Source organism: Daphnia carinata, chromosome 10 (assembly GCF_022539665.2).
Source record: "Daphnia carinata strain CSIRO-1 chromosome 10, CSIRO_AGI_Dcar_HiC_V3, whole genome shotgun sequence".
Lineage (NCBI taxonomy): Eukaryota > Metazoa > Arthropoda > Branchiopoda > Diplostraca > Daphniidae > Daphnia > Daphnia carinata.
This window is the reverse complement of record NC_081340.1, coordinates 442773-461127: the sequence shown is the minus strand read 5'-3', so window position 1 is coordinate 461127 and position 18355 is coordinate 442773. Positions and strand designations below refer to the sequence as shown.

The window sequence follows — 18355 nt, the reverse complement described above, 5'->3', positions numbered from 1 at the left end:
ATCTCCTTCCAATAAAAGGGTTTTTTAAAACGAGAACACAAAAGGTATGGTACATTTCCGTGAGAAAAGTGACCTCTTAAAAGAAAGTGAATTTTATTTGTTTGCATTTTTGTGGTTGACCGAACGCGATGGTTACCAGTCCAATATCCTTAACTATATAAATCAATTGTACTTGTGCTGGTTTTAATGGACATTACTGGAGTGTATTCATTTTATTTTGGAACTGAGTTGTCAACGGCCATACCACGTAGAACAAACCTTGTCTCGTCAGCTCCAGGAAGTTAAGCTACGTCGGGTTCCGTTAGTACCTAGATGGGTGACCGCTTGGGAATACGGGATGCTGTTGGCATCAAAACTTTTATATCCACCTAGCCGTTTTTGGATGAATCACAGGGAAGTACGAACCATCTCGCGGTGAATTCTAGTATTTTCTAAAACGCCACCTAGTGGTCAGTTTTGAAATTTCATCTCCTTCCAACTAAAGGTTTTTAAAACGAGAACACAAAAGGTATGGTACATTTCCGTGAGAAAAGTGACCTCTTAAAAGAAAGTGAATTTTATTTGTTTGCATTTTTGTGGTTGACCGAACGCGATGGTTACCAGTCCAATATCCTTAACTATATAAATCAATTGTACTTGTGCTGGTTTTAATGGACATTACTGGAGTGTATTCATTTTATTTTGGAACTGAGTTGTCAACGGCCATACCACGTAGAACAAACCTTGTCTCGTCAGCTCCAGGAAGTTAAGCTACGTCGGGTTCCGTTAGTACCTAGATGGGTGACCGCTTGGGAATACGGGATGCTGTTGGCATCAAAACTTTTATATCCACCTAGCCGTTTTTGGATGAATCACAGGGAAGTACGAACCATCTCGCGGTGAATTCTAGTATTTTCTAAAACGCCACCTAGTGGTCAGTTTTGAAATTTCATCTTCTATAAACTAAAGGTATTTTAAAACGAAATACAAAAAGAATGGTGCATTTCCGTGAGAAAAGTGACCTCTTAAAAGAAAGTGAATTTTATTTGTTTGCATTTTGTGGTTGACCGAACGCGATGGTTACCAGTCCAATATCCTTAACTATATAAATCAATTGTACTTGTGCTGGTTTTAATGGACATTACTGGAGTGTATTCATTTTATTTTGGAACTGAGTTGTCAACGGCCATACCACGTAGAACAAACCTTGTCTCGTCAGCTCCAGGAAGTTAAGCTACGTCGGGTTCCGTTAGTACCTAGATGGGTGACCGCTTGGGAATACGGGATGCTGTTGGCATCAAAACTTTTATATCCACCTAGCCGTTTTTGGATGAATCACAGGGAAGTACGAACCATCTCGCGGTGAATTCTAGTATTTTCTAAAACGCCACCTAGTGGTCAGTTTTGAAATTTCATCTTCTATAAACTAAAGGTATTTTAAAACGAAATACAAAAAGAATGGTGCATTTCCGTGAGAAAAGTGACCTCTTAAAAGAAAGTGAATTTTATTTGTTTGCATTTTTTGTGGTTGACCGAACGCGATGGTTACCAGTCCAATATCCTTAACTATATAAATCAATTGTACTTGTGCTGGTTTTAATGGACATTACTGGAGTGTATTCATTTTATTTTGGAACTGAGTTGTCAACGGCCATACCACGTAGAACAAACCTTGTCTCGTCAGCTCCAGGAAGTTAAGCTACGTCGGGTTCCGTTAGTACCTAGATGGGTGACCGCTTGGGAATACGGGATGCTGTTGGCATCAAAACTTTTATATCCACCTAGCCGTTTTTGGATGAATCACAGGGAAGTACGAACCATCTCGCGGTGAATTCTAGTATTTTCTAAAACGCCACCTAGTGGTCAGTTTTGAAATTTCATCTTCTATAAACTAAAGGTATTTTAAAACGAAATACAAAAAGAATGGTGCATTTCCGTGAGAAAAGTGACCTCTTAAAAGAAAGTGAATTTTATTTGTTTGCATTTTTGTGGTTGACCGAACGCGATGGTTACCAGTCCAATATCCTTAACTATATAAATCAATTGTACTTGTGCTGGTTTTAATGGACATTACTGGAGTGTATTCATTTTATTTTGGAACTGAGTTGTCAACGGCCATACCACGTAGAACAAACCTTGTCTCGTCAGCTCCAGGAAGTTAAGCTACGTCGGGTTCCGTTAGTACCTAGATGGGTGACCGCTTGGGAATACGGGATGCTGTTGGCATCAAAACTTTTATATCCACCTAGCCGTTTTTGGATGAATCACAGGGAAGTACGAACCATCTCGCGGTGAATTCTAGTATTTTCTAAAACGCCACCTAGTGGTCAGTTTTGAAATTTCATCTTCTATAAACTAAAGGTATTTTAAAACGAAATACAAAAAGAATGGTGCATTTCCGTGAGAAAAGTGACCTCTAAAGAAAGTGAATTTTATTTGTTTGCATTTTTGTGGTTGACCGAACGCGATGGTTACCAGTCCAATATCCTTAACTATATAAATCAATTGTACTTGTGCTGGTTTTAATGGACATTACTGGAGTGTATTCATTTTATTTTGGAACTGAATTGTCAACGGCCATACCACGTAGAACAAACCTTGTCTCGTCAGCTCCAGGAAGTTAAGCTACGTCGGGTTCCGTTAGTACCTAGATGGGTGACCGCTTGGGAATACGGGATGCTGTTGGCATCAAAACTTTTATATCCACCTAGCCGTTTTTGGATGAATCACAGGGAAGTACGAACCATCTCGCGGTGAATTCTAGTATTTTCTAAAACGCCACCTAGTGGTCAGTTTTGAAATTTCATCTTCTATAAACTAAAGGTATTTTAAAACGAAATACAAAAAGAATGGTGCATTTCCGTGAGAAAAGTGACCTCTTAAAAGAAAGTGAATTTTATTTGTTTGCATTTTTGTGGTTGACCGAACGCGATGGTTACCAGTCCAATATCCTTAACTATATAAATCAATTGTACTTGTGCTGGTTTTAATGGACATTACTGGAGTGTATTCATTTTATTTTGGAACTGAATTGTCAACGGCCATACCACGTAGAACAAACCTTGTCTCGTCAGCTCCAGGAAGTTAAGCTACGTCGGGTTCCGTTAGTACCTAGATGGGTGACCGCTTGGGAATACGGGATGCTGTTGGCATCAAAACTTTTATATCCACCTAGCCGTTTTTGGATGAATCACAGGGAAGTACGAACCATCTCGCGGTAAATTCTAGTATTTTCTAAAACGCCACCTAGTGGTCAGTTTTGAAATTTCATCTTCTATAAACTAAAGGTATTTTAAAACGAAATACAAAAAGAATGGTGCATTTCCGTGAGAAAAGTGACCTCTTAAAAGAAAGTGAATTTTATTTGTTTGCATTTTTGTGGTTGACCGAACGCGATGGTTACCAGTCCAATATCCTTAACTATATAAATCAATTGTACTTGTGCTGGTTTTAATGGACATTACTGGAGTGTATTCATTTTATTTTGGAACTGAATTGTCAACGGCCATACCACGTAGAACAAAACCTTGTCTCGTCAGCTCCAGGAAGTTAAGCTACGTCGGGTTCCGTTAGTACCTAGATGGGTGACCGCTTGGGAATACGGGATGCTGTTGGCATCAAAACTTTTATATCCACCTAGCCGTTTTTGGATGAATCACAGGGAAGTACGAACCATCTCGCGGTAAATTCTAGTATTTTCTAAAACGCCACCTAGTGGTCAGTTTTGAAATTTCATCTTCTATAAACTAAAGGTATTTTAAAACGAAATACAAAAAGAATGGTGCATTTCCGTGAGAAAAGTGACCTCTTTAAAGAAAGTGAATTTTATTTGTTTGCATTTTTGTGGTTGACCGAACGCGATGGTTACCAGTCCAATATCCTTAACTATATAAATCAATTGTACTTGTGCTGGTTTTAATGGACATTACTGGAGTGTATTCATTTTATTTTGGAACTGAATTGTCAACGGCCATACCACGTAGAACAAACCTTGTCTCGTCAGCTCCAGGAAGTTAAGCTACGTCGGGTTCCGTTAGTACCTAGATGGGTGACCGCTTGGGAATACGGGATGCTGTTGGCATCAAAATTTTTATATCCACCTAGCCGTTTTTGGATGAATCACAGGGAAGTACGAACCATCTCGCGGTAAATTCTAGTATTTTCTAAAACGCCACCTAGTGGTCAGTTTTTAAATTTCATCTTCTATAAACTAAAGGTATTTTAAAACGAAATACAAAAAGAATGGTGCATTTCCGTGAGAAAAGTGACCTCTTTAAAGAAAGTGAATTTTATTTGTTTGCATTTTTGTGGTTGACCGAACGCGATGGTTACCAGTCCAATATCCTTAACTATATAAATCAATTGTACTTGTGCTGGTTTTAATGGACATTACTGGAGTGTATTCATTTTATTTTGGAACTGAATTGTCAACGGCCATACCACGTAGAACAAACCTTGTCTCGTCAGCTCCAGGAAGTTAAGCTACGTCGGGTTCCGTTAGTACCTAGATGGGTGACCGCTTGGGAATACGGGATGCTGTTGGCATCAAAACTTTTATATCCACCTAGCCGTTTTTGGATGAATCACAGGGAAGTACGAACCATCTCGCGGTAAATTCTAGTATTTTCTAAAACGCCACCTAGTGGTCAGTTTTGAAATTTCATCTTCTATAAACTAAAGGTATTTTAAAACGAAATACAAAAAGAATGGTGCATTTCCGTGAGAAAAGTGACCTCTTTAAAGAAAGTGAATTTTATTTGTTTGCATTTTTGTGGTTGACCGAACGCGATGGTTACCAGTCCAATATCCTTAACTATATAAATAATTTGTACTTGTGCTGTTTTTAATGGACATTACTGGATGTGTATTCATTTTATTATTGGAACTGCCGTTTTTGGATGAATCACGAAGAACAAACCATGTCTCGTAAATTCCAGGTATTTTCTAAAACGCCACCTAGTGGTCGTAAAGGTATTTTAAAACGAAATACAAAAAGTTCCGTTAGTACCTTTTAAAGAAAGTGAATTTTATTTAGATGGGTGACCAGTCCAATATCCTTAACTAATATCAATGCTGTGCTGGTTTCAAAACTGGAGTGTATTATATCCACCTAGCCTACGTCGGGTTCCGTTTTTGGATGAATCATGCTGTTGGCATCAAAACTTTTATATCCACCTAGCCGTTTTTGGATGAACCATCTCGCGGTAAATTCTAGTATTTTCTAAAACGCCACCTAGTGGTCAGTTTTTAAATTTCATCTTCTATAAACTAAAGGTATTTTAAAACGAAATACAAAAAGAATGGTGCATTTCCGTGAGAAAAGTGACCTCTTTAAAGAAAGTGAATTTTATTTGTTTGCATTTTTGTGGTTGACCGAACGCGATGGTTACCAGTCCAATATCCTTAACTATATAAATCAATTGTACTTGTGCTGGTTTTAATGGACATTACTGGAGTGTATTCATTTTATTTTGGAACTGAATTGTCAACGGCCATACCACGTAGAACAAACCTTGTCTCGTCAGCTCCAGGAAGTTAAGCTACGTCGGGTTCCGTTAGTACCTAGATGGGTGACCGCTTGGGAATACGGGATGCTGTTGGCATCAAAACTTTTATATCCACCTAGCCGTTTTTGGATGAATCACAGGGAAGTACGAACCATCTCGCGGTAAATTCTAGTATTTTCTAAAACGCCACCTAGTGGTCAGTTTTTAAATTTCATCTTCTATAAACTAAAGGTATTTTAAAACGAAATACAAAAAGAATGGTGCATTTCCGTGAGAAAAGTGACCTCTTTAAAGAAAGTGAATTTTATTTGTTTGCATTTTTGTGGTTGACCGAACGCGATGGTTACCAGTCCAATATCCTTAACTATATAAATCAATTGTACTTGTGCTGGTTTTAATGGACATTACTGGAGTGTATTCATTTTATTTTGGAACTGAATTGTCAACGGCCATACCACGTAGAACAAACCTTGTCTCGTCAGCTCCAGGAAGTTAAGCTACGTCGGGTTCCGTTAGTACCTAGATGGGTGACCGCTTGGGAATACGGGATGCTGTTGGCATCAAAACTTTTATATCCACCTAGCCGTTTTTGGATGAATCACAGGGAAGTACGAACCATCTCGCGGTAAATTCTAGTATTTTCTAAAACGCCACCTAGTGGTCAGTTTTGAAATTTCATCTTCTATAAACTAAAGGTATTTTAAGCGATGGTTACCAGTCCAATATCCTTAACTATATAAATCAATTGTACTTGTGCTGGTTTTAATGGACATTACTGGAGTGTATTCATTTTATTTTGGAACTGAATTGTCAACGGCCATACCACGTAGAACAAACCTTGTCTCGTCAGCTCCAGGAAGTTAAGCTACGTCGGGTTCCGTTAGTACCTAGATGGGTGACCGCTTGGGAATACGGGATGCTGTTGGCATCAAAACTTTTATATCCACCTAGCCGTTTTTGGATGAATCACAGGGAAGTACGAACCATCTCGCGGTAAATTCTAGTATTTTCTAAAACGCCACCTAGTGGTCAGTTTTGAAATTTCATCTTCTATAAACTAAAGGTATTTTAAAACGAAATACAAAAAGAATGGTGCATTTCCGTGTGAAAAGTGACCTCTTTAAAGAAAGTGAATTTTATTTGTTTGCATTTTTGTGGTTGACCGAACGCGATGGTTACCAGTCCAATATCCTTAACTATATAAATCAATTGTACTTGTGCTGGTTTTAATGGACATTACTGGAGTGTATTCATTTTATTTTGGAACTGAATTGTCAACGGCCATACCACGTAGAACAAACCTTGTCTCGTCAGCTCCAGGAAGTTAAGCTACGTCGGGTTCCGTTAGTACCTAGATGGGTGACCGCTTGGGAATACGGGATGCTGTTGGCATCAAAACTTTTATATCCACCTAGCCGTTTTTGGATGAATCACAGGGAAGTACGAACCATCTCGCGGTAAATTCTAGTATTTTCTAAAACGCCACCTAGTGGTCAGTTTTTAAATTTCATCTTCTATAAACTAAAGGTATTTTAAAACGAAATACAAAAAGAATGGTGCATTTCCGTGAGAAAAGTGACCTCTTTAAAGAAAGTGAATTTTATTTGTTTGCATTTTTGTGGTTGACCGAACGCGATGGTTACCAGTCCAATATCCTTAACTATATAAATCAATTGTACTTGTGCTGGTTTTAATGGACATTACTGGAGTGTATTCATTTTATTTTGTAACTGAATTGTCACATACCACGTAGAACAAACCTTGTCTCGTCAGCTCCAGGAAGTTAAGCTACGTCGGGTTCCGTTAGTACCTAGATGGGTGACCGCTTGGGAATACGGGATGCTGTTGGCATCAAAACTTTTATATCCACCTAGCCGTTTTTGGATGAATCACAGGGAAGTACGAACCATCTCGCGGTAAATTCTAGTATTTTCTAAAACGCCACCTAGTGGTCAGTTTTGAAATTTCATCTTCTATAAACTAAAGGTATTTTAAAACGAAATACAAAAAGAATGGTGCATTTCCGTGAGAAAAGTGACCTCTTTAAAGAAAGTGAATTTTATTTGTTTGCATTTTTGGTTGACCGAACGCGATGGTTACCAGTCCAATATCCTTAACTATATAAATCAATTGTACTTGTGCTGGTTTTAATGGACATTACTGGAGTGTATTCATTTTATTTTGGAACTGAATTGTCAACGGCCATACCACGTAGAACAAACCTTGTCTCGTCAGCTCCAGGAAGTTAAGCTACGTCGGGTTCCGTTAGTACCTAGATGGGTGACCGCTTGGGAATACGGGATGCTGTTGGCATCAAAACTTTTATATCCACCTAGCCGTTTTTGGATGAATCACAGGGAAGTACGAACCATCTCGCGGTAAATTCTAGTATTTTCTAAAACGCCACCTAGTGGTCAGTTTTGAAATTTCATCTTCTATAAACTAAAGGTATTTTAAAACGAAATACAAAAAGAATGGTGCATTTCCGTGAGAAAAGTGACCTCTTTAAAGAAAGTGAATTTTATTTGTTTGCATTTTTGTGGTTGACCGAACGCGATGGTTACCAGTCCAATATCCTTAACTATATAAATCAATTGTACTTGTGCTGGTTTTAATGGACATTACTGGAGTGTATTCATTTTATTTTGGAACTGAATTGTCAACGGCCATACCACGTAGAACAAACCTTGTCTCGTCAGCTCCAGGAAGTTAAGCTACGTCGGGTTCCGTTAGTACCTAGATGGGTGACCGCTTGGGAATACGGGATGCTGTTGGCATCAAAACTTTTATATCCACCTAGCCGTTTTTGGATGAATCACAGGGAAGTACGAACCATCTCGCGGTAAATTCTAGTATTTTCTAAAACGCCACCTAGTGGTCAGTTTTTAAATTTCATCTTCTATAAACTAAAGGTATTTTAAAACGAAATACAAAAAGAATGGTGCATTTCCGTGAGAAAAGTGACCTCTTTAAAGAAAGTGAATTTTATTTGTTTGCATTTTTGTGGTTGACCGAATGAATGCGATGGTTACCAGTCCAATATCCTTAACTATATAAATCAATTGTACTTGTGCTGGTTTTAATGGACATTACTGGAGTGTATTCATTTTATTTTGGAACTGAATTGTCAACGGCCATACCACGTAGAACAAACCTTGTCTCGTCAGCTCCAGGAAGTTAAGCTACGTCGGGTTCCGTTAGTACCTAGATGGGTGACCGCTTGGGAATACGGGATGCTGTTGGCATCAAAACTTTTATATCCACCTAGCCGTTTTTGGATGAATCACAGGGAAGTACGAACCATCTCGCGGTAAATTCTAGTATTTTCTAAAACGCCACCTAGTGGTCAGTTTTTAAATTTCATCTTCTATAAACTAAAGGTATTTTAAAACGAAATACAAAAAGAATGGTGCATTTCCGTGAGAAAAGTGACCTCTTTAAAGAAAGTGAATTTTATTTGTTTGCATTTTTGTGGTTGACCGAACGCGATGGTTACCAGTCCAATATCCTTAACTATATAAATCAATTGTACTTGTGCTGGTTTTAATGGACATTACTGGAGTGTATTCATTTTATTTTGGAACTGAATTGTCAACGGCCATACCACGTAGAACAAACCTTGTCTCGTCAGCTCCAGGAAGTTAAGCTACGTCGGGTTCCGTTAGTACCTAGATGGGTGACCGCTTGGGAATACGGGATGCTGTTGGCATCAAAACTTTTATATCCACCTAGCTGTTTTTGAATGAATCACAGGGAAGTACGAACCATCTCGCGGTAAATTCTAGTATTTTCTAAAACGCCACCTAGTGGTCAGTTTTTAAATTTCATCTTCTATAAACTAAAGGTATTTTAAAACGAAATACAAAAAGAATGGTGCATTTCCGTGAGAAAAGTGACCTCTTTAAAGAAAGTGAATTTTATTTGTTTGCATTTTTGTGGTTGACCGAACGCGATGGTTACCAGTCCAATATCCTTAACTATATAAATCAATTGTACTTGTGCTGGTTTTAATGGACATTACTGGAGTGTATTCATTTTATTTTGGAACTGAATTGTCAACGGCCATACCACGTAGAACAAACCTTGTCTCGTCAGCTCCAGGAAGTTAAGCTACGTCGGGTTCCGTTAGTACCTAGATGGGTGACCGCTTGGGAATACGGGATGCTGTTGGCATCAAAACTTTTATATCCACCTAGCCGTTTTTGAATGAATCACAGGGAAGTACGAACCATCTCGCGGTAAATTCTAGTATTTTCTAAAACGCCACCTAGTGGTCAGTTTTTAAATTTCATCTTCTATAAACTAAAGGTATTTTAAAACGAAATACAAAAAGAATGGTGCATTTCCGTGAGAAAAGTGACCTCTTTAAAGAAAGTGAATTTTATTTGTTTGCATTTTTGTGGTTGACCGAACGCGATGGTTACCAGTCCAATATCCTTAACTATATAAATCAATTGTACTTGTGCTGGTTTTAATGGACATTACTGGAGTGTATTCATTTTATTTTGGAACTGAATTGTCAACGGCCATACCACGTAGAACAAACCTTGTCTCGTCAGCTCCAGGAAGTTAAGCTACGTCGGGTTCCGTTAGTACCTAGATGGGTGACCGCTTGGGAATACGGGATGCTGTTGGCATCAAAACTTTTATATCCACCTAGCCGTTTTTGAATGAATCACAGGGAAGTACGAACCATCTCGCGGTAAATTCTAGTATTTTCTAAAACGCCACCTAGTGGTCAGTTTTTAAATTTCATCTTCTATAAACTAAAGGTATTTTAAAACGAAATACAAAAAGAATGGTGCATTTCCGTGAGAAAAGTGACCTCTTTAAAGAAAGTGAATTTTATTTGTTTGCATTTTTGTGGTTGACCGAACGCGATGGTTACCAGTCCAATATCCTTAACTATATAAATCAATTGTACTTGTGCTGGTTTTAATGGACATTACTGGAGTGTATTCATTTTATTTTGGAACTGAATTGTCAACGGCCATACCACGTAGAACAAACCTTGTCTCGTCAGCTCCAGGAAGTTAAGCTACGTCGGGTTCCGTTAGTACCTAGATGGGTGACCGCTTGGGAATACGGGATGCTGTTGGCATCAAAACTTTTATATCCACCTAGCTGTTTTTGAATGAATCACAGGGAAGTACGAACCATCTCGCGGTAAATTCTAGTATTTTCTAAAACGCCACCTAGTGGTCAGTTTTTAAATTTCATCTTCTATAAACTAAAGGTATTTTAAAACGAAATACAAAAAGAATGGTGCATTTCCGTGAGAAAAGTGACCTCTTTAAAGAAAGTGAATTTTATTTGTTTGCATTTTTGTGGTTGACCGAACGCGATGGTTACCAGTCCAATATCCTTAACTATATAAATCAATTGTACTTGTGCTGGTTTTAATGGACATTACTGGAGTGTATTCATTTTATTTTGGAACTGAATTGTCAACGGCCATACCACGTAGAACAAACCTTGTCTCGTCAGCTCCAGGAAGTTAAGCTACGTCGGGTTCCGTTAGTACCTAGATGGGTGACCGCTTGGGAATACCACCTAGCTGTTTTTGAATGAATCACAGGGAAGTACGAACCATCTCGCAGTAAATTCTAGTATTTTCTAAAACGCCACCTAGTGGTCAGTTTTTAAATTTCATCTTCTATAAACTAAAGGTATTTTAAAACGAAATACAAAAAGAATGGTGCATTTCCGTGAGAAAAGTGACCTCTTTAAAGAAAGTGAATTTTATTTGTTTGCATTTTTGTGGTTGACCGAACGCGATGGTTACCAGTCCAATATCCTTAACTATATAAATCAATTGTACTTGTGCTGGTTTTAATGGACATTACTGGAGTGTATTCATTTTATTTTGGAACTGAATTGTCAACGGCCATACCACGTAGAACAAACCTTGTCTCGTCAGCTCCAGGAAGTTAAGCTACGTCGGGTTCCGTTAGTACCTAGATGGGTGACCGCTTGGGAATACGGGATGCTGTTGGCATCAAAACTTTTATATCCACCTAGCTGTTTTTGAATGAATCACAGGGAAGTACGAACCATCTCGCGGTAAATTCTAGTATTTTCTAAAACGCCACCTAGTGGTCAGTTTTTAAATTTCATCTTCTATAAACTAAAGGTATTTTAAAACGAAATACAAAAAGAATGGTGCATTTCCGTGAGAAAAGTGACCTCTTTAAAGAAAGTGAATTTTATTTGTTTGCATTTTTGTGGTTGACCGAACGCGATGGTTACCAGTCCAATATCCTTAACTATATAAATCAATTGTACTTGTGCTGGTTTTAATGGACATTACTGGAGTGTATTCATTTTATTTTGGAACTGAATTGTCAACGGCCATACCACGTAGAACAAACCTTGTCTCGTCAGCTCCAGGAAGTTAAGCTACGTCGGGTTCCGTTAGTACCTAGATGGGTGACCGCTTGGGAATACGGGATGCTGTTGGCATCAAAACTTTTATATCCACCTAGCTGTTTTTGAATGAATCACAGGGAAGTACGAACCATCTCGCGGTAAATTCTAGTATTTTCTAAAACGCCACCTAGTGGTCAGTTTTTAAATTTCATCTTCTATAAACTAAAGGTATTTTAAAACGAAATACAAAAAGAATGGTGCATTTCCGTGAGAAAAGTGACCTCTTTAAAGAAAGTGAATTTTATTTGTTTGCATTTTTGTGGTTGACCGAACGCGATGGTTACCAGTCCAATATCCTTAACTATATAAATCAATTGTACTTGTGCTGGTTTTAATGGACATTACTGGAGTGTATTCATTTTATTTTGGAACTGAATTGTCAACGGCCATACCACGTAGAACAAACCTTGTCTCGTCAGCTCCAGGAAGTTAAGCTACGTCGGGTTCCGTTAGTACCTAGATGGGTGACCGCTTGGGAATACGGGATGCTGTTGGCATCAAAGCTTTTATATCCACCTAGCTGTTTTTGAATGAATCACAGGGAAGTACGAACCATCTCGCGGTAAATTCTAGTATTTTCTAAAACGCCACCTAGTGGTCAGTTTTTAAATTTCATCTTCTATAAACTAAAGGTATTTTAAAACGAAATACAAAAAGAATGGTGCATTTCCGTGAGAAAAGTGACCTCTTTAAAGAAAGTGAATTTTATTTGTTTGCATTTTTGTGGTTGACCGAACGCGATGGTTACCAGTCCAATATCCTTAACTATATAAATCAATTGTACTTGTGCTGGTTTTAATGGACATTACTGGAGTGTATTCATTTTATTTTGGAACTGAATTGTCAACGGCCATACCACGTAGAACAAACCTTGTCTCGTCAGCTCCAGGAAGTTAAGCTACGTCGGGTTCCGTTAGTACCTAGATGGGTGACCGCTTGGGAATACGGGATGCTGTTGGCATCAAAGCTTTTATATCCACCTAGCTGTTTTTGAATGAATCACAGGGAAGTACGAACCATCTCGCGGTAAATTCTAGTATTTTCTAAAACGCCACCTAGTGGTCAGTTTTTAAATTTCATCTTCTATAAACTAAAGGTATTTTAAAACGAAATACAAAAAGAATGGTGCATTTCCGTGAGAAAAGTGACCTCTTTAAAGAAAGTGAATTTTATTTGTTTGCATTTTTGTGGTTGACCGAACGCGATGGTTACCAGTCCAATATCCTTAACTATATAAATCAATTGTACTTGTGCTGGTTTTAATGGACATTACTGGAGTGTATTCATTTTATTTTGGAACTGAATTGTCAACGGCCATACCACGTAGAACACACCAGGTCTCGTCAGCTCCCTGCAGTTAAGCTACGTCGGGTCCCGTTAGTACTTGTATGGGTGACCGCTTGGGAATACGGGATGCAGTTGGCATCAAAACTTTTATATCCACCTAGCCGTTTTTGAATGAATCACAGGGAAGTACGAACCATCTCGCGGTAAATTCTAGTATTTTCTAAAACGCCACCTAGTGGTCAGTTTTTAAATTTCATCTTCTATAAACTAAAGGTATTTTAAAACGAAATACAAAAAGAATGGTGCATTTCCGTGAGAAAAGTGACCTCTTTAAAGAAAGTGAATTTTATTTGTTTGCATTTTTGTGGTTGACCGAACGCGATGGTTACCAGTCCAATATCCTTAACTATATAAATCAATTGTACTTGTGCTGGTTTTAATGGACATTACTGGAGTGTATTCATTTTATTTTGGAACTGAATTGTCAACGGCCATACCACGTAGAACAAACCTTGTCTCGTCAGCTCCAGGAAGTTAAGCTACGTCGGGTTCCGTTAGTACCTAGATGGGTGACCGCTTGGGAATACGGGATGCTGTTGGCATCAAAGCTTTTATATCCACCTAGCTGTTTTTGAATGAATCACAGGGAAGTACGAACCATCTCGCGGTAAATTCTAGTATTTTCTAAAACGCCACCTAGTGGTCAGTTTTTAAATTTCATCTTCTATAAACTAAAGGTATTTTAAAACGAAATACAAAAAGAATGGTGCATTTCCGTGAGAAAAGTGACCTCTTTAAAGAAAGTGAATTTTATTTGTTTGCATTTTTGTGGTTGACCGAACGCGATGGTTACCAGTCCAATATCCTTAACTATATAAATCAATTGTACTTGTGCTGGTTTTAATGGACATTACTGGAGTGTATTCATTTTATTTTGGAACTGAATTGTCAACGGCCATACCACGTAGAACAAACCTTGTCTCGTCAGCTCCAGGAAGTTAAGCTACGTCGGGTTCCGTTAGTACCTAGATGGGTGACCGCTTGGGAATACGGGATGCTGTTGGCATCAAAGCTTTTATATCCACCTAGCTGTTTTTGAATGAATCACAGGGAAGTACGAACCATCTCGCGGTAAATTCTAGTATTTTCTAAAACGCCACCTAGTGGTCAGTTTTTAAATTTCATCTTCTATAAACTAAAGGTATTTTAAAACGAAATACAAAAAGAATGGTGCATTTCCGTGAGAAAAGTGACCTCTTTAAAGAAAGTGAATTTTATTTGTTTGCATTTTTGTGGTTGACCGAACGCGATGGTTACCAGTCCAATATCCTTAACTATATAAATCAATTGTACTTGTGCTGGTTTTAATGGACATTACTGGAGTGTATTCATTTTATTTTGGAACTGAATTGTCAACGGCCATACCACGTAGAACAAACCTTGTCTCGTCAGCTCCAGGAAGTTAAGCTACGTCGGGTTCCGTTAGTACCTAGATGGGTGACCGCTTGGGAATACGGGATGCTGTTGGCATCAAAGCTTTTATATCCACCTAGCTGTTTTTGAATGAATCACAGGGAAGTACGAACCATCTCGCGGTAAATTCTAGTATTTTCTAAAACGCCACCTAGTGGTCAGTTTTTAAATTTCATCTTCTATAAACTAAAGGTATTTTAAAACGAAATACAAAAAGAATGGTGCATTTCCGTGAGAAAAGTGACCTCTTTAAAGAAAGTGAATTTTATTTGTTTGCATTTTTGTGGTTGACCGAACGCGATGGTTACCAGTCCAATATCCTTAACCTATATAAATCAATTGTACTTGTGCTGGTTTTAATGGACATTACTGGAGTGTATTCATTTTATTTTGGAACTGAATTGTCAACGGCCATACCACGTAGAACAAACCTTGTCTCGTCAGCTCCAGGAAGTTAAGCTACGTCGGGTTCCGTTAGTACCTAGATGGGTGACCGCTTGGGAATACGGGATGCTGTTGGCATCAAAGCTTTTATATCCACCTAGCTGTTTTTGAATGAATCACAGGGAAGTACGAACCATCTCGCGGTAAATTCTAGTATTTTCTAAAACGCCACCTAGTGGTCAGTTTTTAAATTTCATCTTCTATAAACTAAAGGTATTTTAAAACGAAATACAAAAAGAATGGTGCATTTCCGTGAGAAAAGTGACCTCTTTAAAGAAAGTGAATTTTATTTGTTTGCATTTTTGTGGTTGACCGAACGCGATGGTTACCAGTCCAATATCCTTAACTATATAAATCAATTGTACTTGTGCTGGTTTTAATGGACATTACTGGAGTGTATTCATTTTATTTTGGAACTGAATTGTCAACGGCCATACCACGTAGAACAAACCTTGTCTCGTCAGCTCCAGGAAGTTAAGCTACGTCGGGTTCCGTTAGTACCTAGATGGGTGACCGCTTGGGAATACGGGATGCTGTTGGCATCAAAGCTTTTATATCCACCTAGCTGTTTTTGAATGAATCACAGGGAAGTACGAACCATCTCGCGGTAAATTCTAGTATTTTCTAAAACGCCACCTAGTGGTCAGTTTTTAAATTTCATCTTCTATAAACTAAAGGTATTTTAAAACGAAATACAAAAAGAATGGTGCATTTCCGTGAGAAAAGTGACCTCTTTAAAGAAAGTGAATTTTATTTGTTTGCATTTTTGTGGTTGACCGAACGCGATGGTTACCAGTCCAATATCCTTAACTATATAAATCAATTGTACTTGTGCTGGTTTTAATGGACATTACTGGAGTGTATTCATTTTATTTTGGAACTGAATTGTCAACGGCCATACCACGTAGAACAAACCTTGTCTCGTCAGCTCCAGGAAGTTAAGCTACGTCGGGTTCCGTTAGTACCTAGATGGGTGACCGCTTGGGAATACGGGATGCTGTTGGCATCAAAGCTTTTATATCCACCTAGCTGTTTTTGAATGAATCACAGGGAAGTACGAACCATCTCGCGGTAAATTCTAGTATTTTCTAAAACGCCACCTAGTGGTCAGTTTTTAAATTTCATCTTCTATAAACTAAAGGTATTTTAAAACGAAATACAAAAAGAATGGTGCATTTCCGTGAGAAAAGTGACCTCTTTAAAGAAAGTGAATTTTATTTGTTTGCATTTTTGTGGTTGACCGAACGCGATGGTTACCAGTCCAATATCCTTAACTATATAAATCAATTGTACTTGTGCTGGTTTTAATGGACATTACTGGAGTGTATTCATTTTATTTTGGAACTGAATTGTCAACGGCCATACCACGTAGAACAAACCTTGTCTCGTCAGCTCCAGGAAGTTAAGCTACGTCGGGTTCCGTTAGTACCTAGATGGGTGACCGCTTGGGAATACGGGATGCTGTTGGCATCAAAGCTTTTATATCCACCTAGCTGTTTTTGAATGAATCACAGGGAAGTACGAACCATCTCGCGGTAAATTCTAGTATTTTCTAAAACGCCACCTAGTGGTCAGTTTTTAAATTTCATCTTCTATAAACTAAAGGTATTTTAAAACGAAATACAAAAAGAATGGTGCATTTCCGTGAGAAAAGTGACCTCTTTAAAGAAAGTGAATTTTATTTGTTTGCATTTTTGTGGTTGACCGAACGCGATGGTTACCAGTCCAATATCCTTAACTATATAAATCAATTGTACTTGTGCTGGTTTTAATGGACATTACTGGAGTGTATTCATTTTATTTTGGAACTGAATTGTCAACGGCCATACCACGTAGAACAAACCTTGTCTCGTCAGCTCCAGGAAGTTAAGCTACGTCGGGTTCCGTTAGTACCTAGATGGGTGACCGCTTGGGAATACGGGATGCTGTTGGCATCAAAACTTTTATATCCACCTAGCTGTTTTTGAATGAATCACAGGGAAGTACGAACCATCTCGCGGTAAATTCTAGTATTTTCTAAAACGCCACCTAGTGGTCAGTTTTTAAATTTCATCTTCTATAAACTAAAGGTATTTTAAAACGAAATACAAAAAGAATGGTGCATTTCCGTGAGAAAAGTGACCTCTTTAAAGAAAGTGAATTTTATTTGTTTGCATTTTTGTGGTTGACCGAACGCGATGGTTACCAGTCCAATATCCTTAACTATATAAATCAATTGTACTTGTGCTGGTTTTAATGGACATTACTGGAGTGTATTCATTTTATTTTGGAACTGAATTGTCAACGGCCATACCACGTAGAACAAACCTTGTCTCGTCAGCTCCAGGAAGTTAAGCTACGTCGGGTTCCGTTAGTACCTAGATGGGTGACCGCTTGGGAATACGGGATGCTGTTGGCATCAAAGCTTTTATATCCACCTAGCTGTTTTTGAATGAATCACAGGGAAGTACGAACCATCTCGCGGTAAATTCTAGTATTTTCTAAAACGCCACCTAGTGGTCAGTTTTTAAATTTCATCTTCTATAAACTAAAGGTATTTTAAAACGAAATACAAAAAGAATGGTGCATTTCCGTGAGAAAAGTGACCTCTTTAAAGAAAGTGAATTTTATTTGTTTGCATTTTTGTGGTTGACCGAACGCGATGGTTACCAGTCCAATATCCTTAACTATATAAATCAATTGTACTTGTGCTGGTTTTAATGGACATTACAGGAGTGTATTCATTTTATTTTGGAACTGAATTGTCAACGGCCATACCACGTAGAACAAACCTTGTCTCGTCAGCTCCAGGAAGTTAAGCTACGTCGGGTTCCGTTAGTACCTAGATGGGTGACCGCTTGGGAATACGGGATGCTGTTGGCATCAAAACTTTTATATCCACCTAGCCGTTTTTCATACCACGTAGAACAAACCTTGTCTCGTCAGCTCCAGGAAGTTAAGCTACGTCGGGTTCCGTTAGTACCTAGATGGGTGACCGCTTGGGAATACGGGATGCTGTTGGCATCAAAACTTTTATATCCACCTAGCTGTTTTTGAATGAATCACAGGGAAGTACGAACCATCTCGCGATGAATTCTAGTATTTTCTAAAACGCCACCTAGTGGTCAGTTTTGAAATTTCATCTTCTATAAACTAAAGGTTTTTTAAAACGAGAACACAAAAGGTATGGTACATTTCCGTGAGAAAAGTGACCTCTTTAAAGAAAGTGAATTTTATTTGTTATCATTTTTGTGGTT

The 18355-nt window shown here is 38.3% G+C and overlaps 37 pseudogenes; all 37 read left to right on the top strand.

Annotated features, from left to right (window-relative positions):
* Nucleotides 1-230: 230 nt before the first annotated feature.
* On the top strand, nucleotides 231-349 carry LOC132088528 (5S ribosomal RNA; annotated as a pseudogene).
* Nucleotides 350-694: 345 nt separating this feature from the next.
* On the top strand, nucleotides 695-813 carry LOC132088527 (5S ribosomal RNA; annotated as a pseudogene).
* A 344-nt stretch (nucleotides 814-1157) lies between these two features.
* On the top strand, nucleotides 1158-1276 carry LOC132088526 (5S ribosomal RNA; annotated as a pseudogene).
* A 346-nt stretch (nucleotides 1277-1622) lies between these two features.
* LOC132088525 (5S ribosomal RNA) lies at nucleotides 1623-1741 on the top strand (annotated as a pseudogene).
* Nucleotides 1742-2086: 345 nt separating this feature from the next.
* Nucleotides 2087-2205, top strand: LOC132088524 (5S ribosomal RNA; annotated as a pseudogene).
* A 343-nt stretch (nucleotides 2206-2548) lies between these two features.
* On the top strand, nucleotides 2549-2667 carry LOC132088523 (5S ribosomal RNA; annotated as a pseudogene).
* A 345-nt stretch (nucleotides 2668-3012) lies between these two features.
* LOC132088522 (5S ribosomal RNA) lies at nucleotides 3013-3131 on the top strand (annotated as a pseudogene).
* A 345-nt stretch (nucleotides 3132-3476) lies between these two features.
* Nucleotides 3477-3596, top strand: LOC132088531 (5S ribosomal RNA; annotated as a pseudogene).
* A 345-nt stretch (nucleotides 3597-3941) lies between these two features.
* LOC132088521 (5S ribosomal RNA) lies at nucleotides 3942-4060 on the top strand (annotated as a pseudogene).
* A 345-nt stretch (nucleotides 4061-4405) lies between these two features.
* LOC132088520 (5S ribosomal RNA) lies at nucleotides 4406-4524 on the top strand (annotated as a pseudogene).
* Nucleotides 4525-5463: 939 nt separating this feature from the next.
* Nucleotides 5464-5582, top strand: LOC132088519 (5S ribosomal RNA; annotated as a pseudogene).
* Nucleotides 5583-5927: 345 nt separating this feature from the next.
* LOC132088518 (5S ribosomal RNA) lies at nucleotides 5928-6046 on the top strand (annotated as a pseudogene).
* A 249-nt stretch (nucleotides 6047-6295) lies between these two features.
* On the top strand, nucleotides 6296-6414 carry LOC132088517 (5S ribosomal RNA; annotated as a pseudogene).
* Nucleotides 6415-6759: 345 nt separating this feature from the next.
* On the top strand, nucleotides 6760-6878 carry LOC132088516 (5S ribosomal RNA; annotated as a pseudogene).
* Nucleotides 6879-7680: 802 nt separating this feature from the next.
* Nucleotides 7681-7799, top strand: LOC132088515 (5S ribosomal RNA; annotated as a pseudogene).
* A 345-nt stretch (nucleotides 7800-8144) lies between these two features.
* LOC132088514 (5S ribosomal RNA) lies at nucleotides 8145-8263 on the top strand (annotated as a pseudogene).
* Nucleotides 8264-8612: 349 nt separating this feature from the next.
* LOC132088513 (5S ribosomal RNA) lies at nucleotides 8613-8731 on the top strand (annotated as a pseudogene).
* Nucleotides 8732-9076: 345 nt separating this feature from the next.
* On the top strand, nucleotides 9077-9195 carry LOC132088512 (5S ribosomal RNA; annotated as a pseudogene).
* A 345-nt stretch (nucleotides 9196-9540) lies between these two features.
* On the top strand, nucleotides 9541-9659 carry LOC132088511 (5S ribosomal RNA; annotated as a pseudogene).
* Nucleotides 9660-10004: 345 nt separating this feature from the next.
* LOC132088510 (5S ribosomal RNA) lies at nucleotides 10005-10123 on the top strand (annotated as a pseudogene).
* Nucleotides 10124-10468: 345 nt separating this feature from the next.
* Nucleotides 10469-10587, top strand: LOC132088509 (5S ribosomal RNA; annotated as a pseudogene).
* Nucleotides 10588-11365: 778 nt separating this feature from the next.
* On the top strand, nucleotides 11366-11484 carry LOC132088508 (5S ribosomal RNA; annotated as a pseudogene).
* Nucleotides 11485-11829: 345 nt separating this feature from the next.
* Nucleotides 11830-11948, top strand: LOC132088507 (5S ribosomal RNA; annotated as a pseudogene).
* Nucleotides 11949-12293: 345 nt separating this feature from the next.
* Nucleotides 12294-12412, top strand: LOC132088506 (5S ribosomal RNA; annotated as a pseudogene).
* Nucleotides 12413-12757: 345 nt separating this feature from the next.
* LOC132088505 (5S ribosomal RNA) lies at nucleotides 12758-12876 on the top strand (annotated as a pseudogene).
* A 345-nt stretch (nucleotides 12877-13221) lies between these two features.
* Nucleotides 13222-13340, top strand: LOC132088431 (5S ribosomal RNA; annotated as a pseudogene).
* Nucleotides 13341-13685: 345 nt separating this feature from the next.
* On the top strand, nucleotides 13686-13804 carry LOC132088504 (5S ribosomal RNA; annotated as a pseudogene).
* A 345-nt stretch (nucleotides 13805-14149) lies between these two features.
* Nucleotides 14150-14268, top strand: LOC132088503 (5S ribosomal RNA; annotated as a pseudogene).
* A 345-nt stretch (nucleotides 14269-14613) lies between these two features.
* On the top strand, nucleotides 14614-14732 carry LOC132088502 (5S ribosomal RNA; annotated as a pseudogene).
* A 346-nt stretch (nucleotides 14733-15078) lies between these two features.
* LOC132088501 (5S ribosomal RNA) lies at nucleotides 15079-15197 on the top strand (annotated as a pseudogene).
* A 345-nt stretch (nucleotides 15198-15542) lies between these two features.
* Nucleotides 15543-15661, top strand: LOC132088500 (5S ribosomal RNA; annotated as a pseudogene).
* Nucleotides 15662-16006: 345 nt separating this feature from the next.
* On the top strand, nucleotides 16007-16125 carry LOC132088499 (5S ribosomal RNA; annotated as a pseudogene).
* A 345-nt stretch (nucleotides 16126-16470) lies between these two features.
* On the top strand, nucleotides 16471-16589 carry LOC132088498 (5S ribosomal RNA; annotated as a pseudogene).
* Nucleotides 16590-16934: 345 nt separating this feature from the next.
* LOC132088497 (5S ribosomal RNA) lies at nucleotides 16935-17053 on the top strand (annotated as a pseudogene).
* Nucleotides 17054-17398: 345 nt separating this feature from the next.
* LOC132088496 (5S ribosomal RNA) lies at nucleotides 17399-17517 on the top strand (annotated as a pseudogene).
* Nucleotides 17518-17862: 345 nt separating this feature from the next.
* Nucleotides 17863-17981, top strand: LOC132088495 (5S ribosomal RNA; annotated as a pseudogene).
* Nucleotides 17982-18003: 22 nt separating this feature from the next.
* On the top strand, nucleotides 18004-18122 carry LOC132088540 (5S ribosomal RNA; annotated as a pseudogene).
* The last annotated feature ends 233 nt before the right edge of the window (nucleotides 18123-18355 follow it).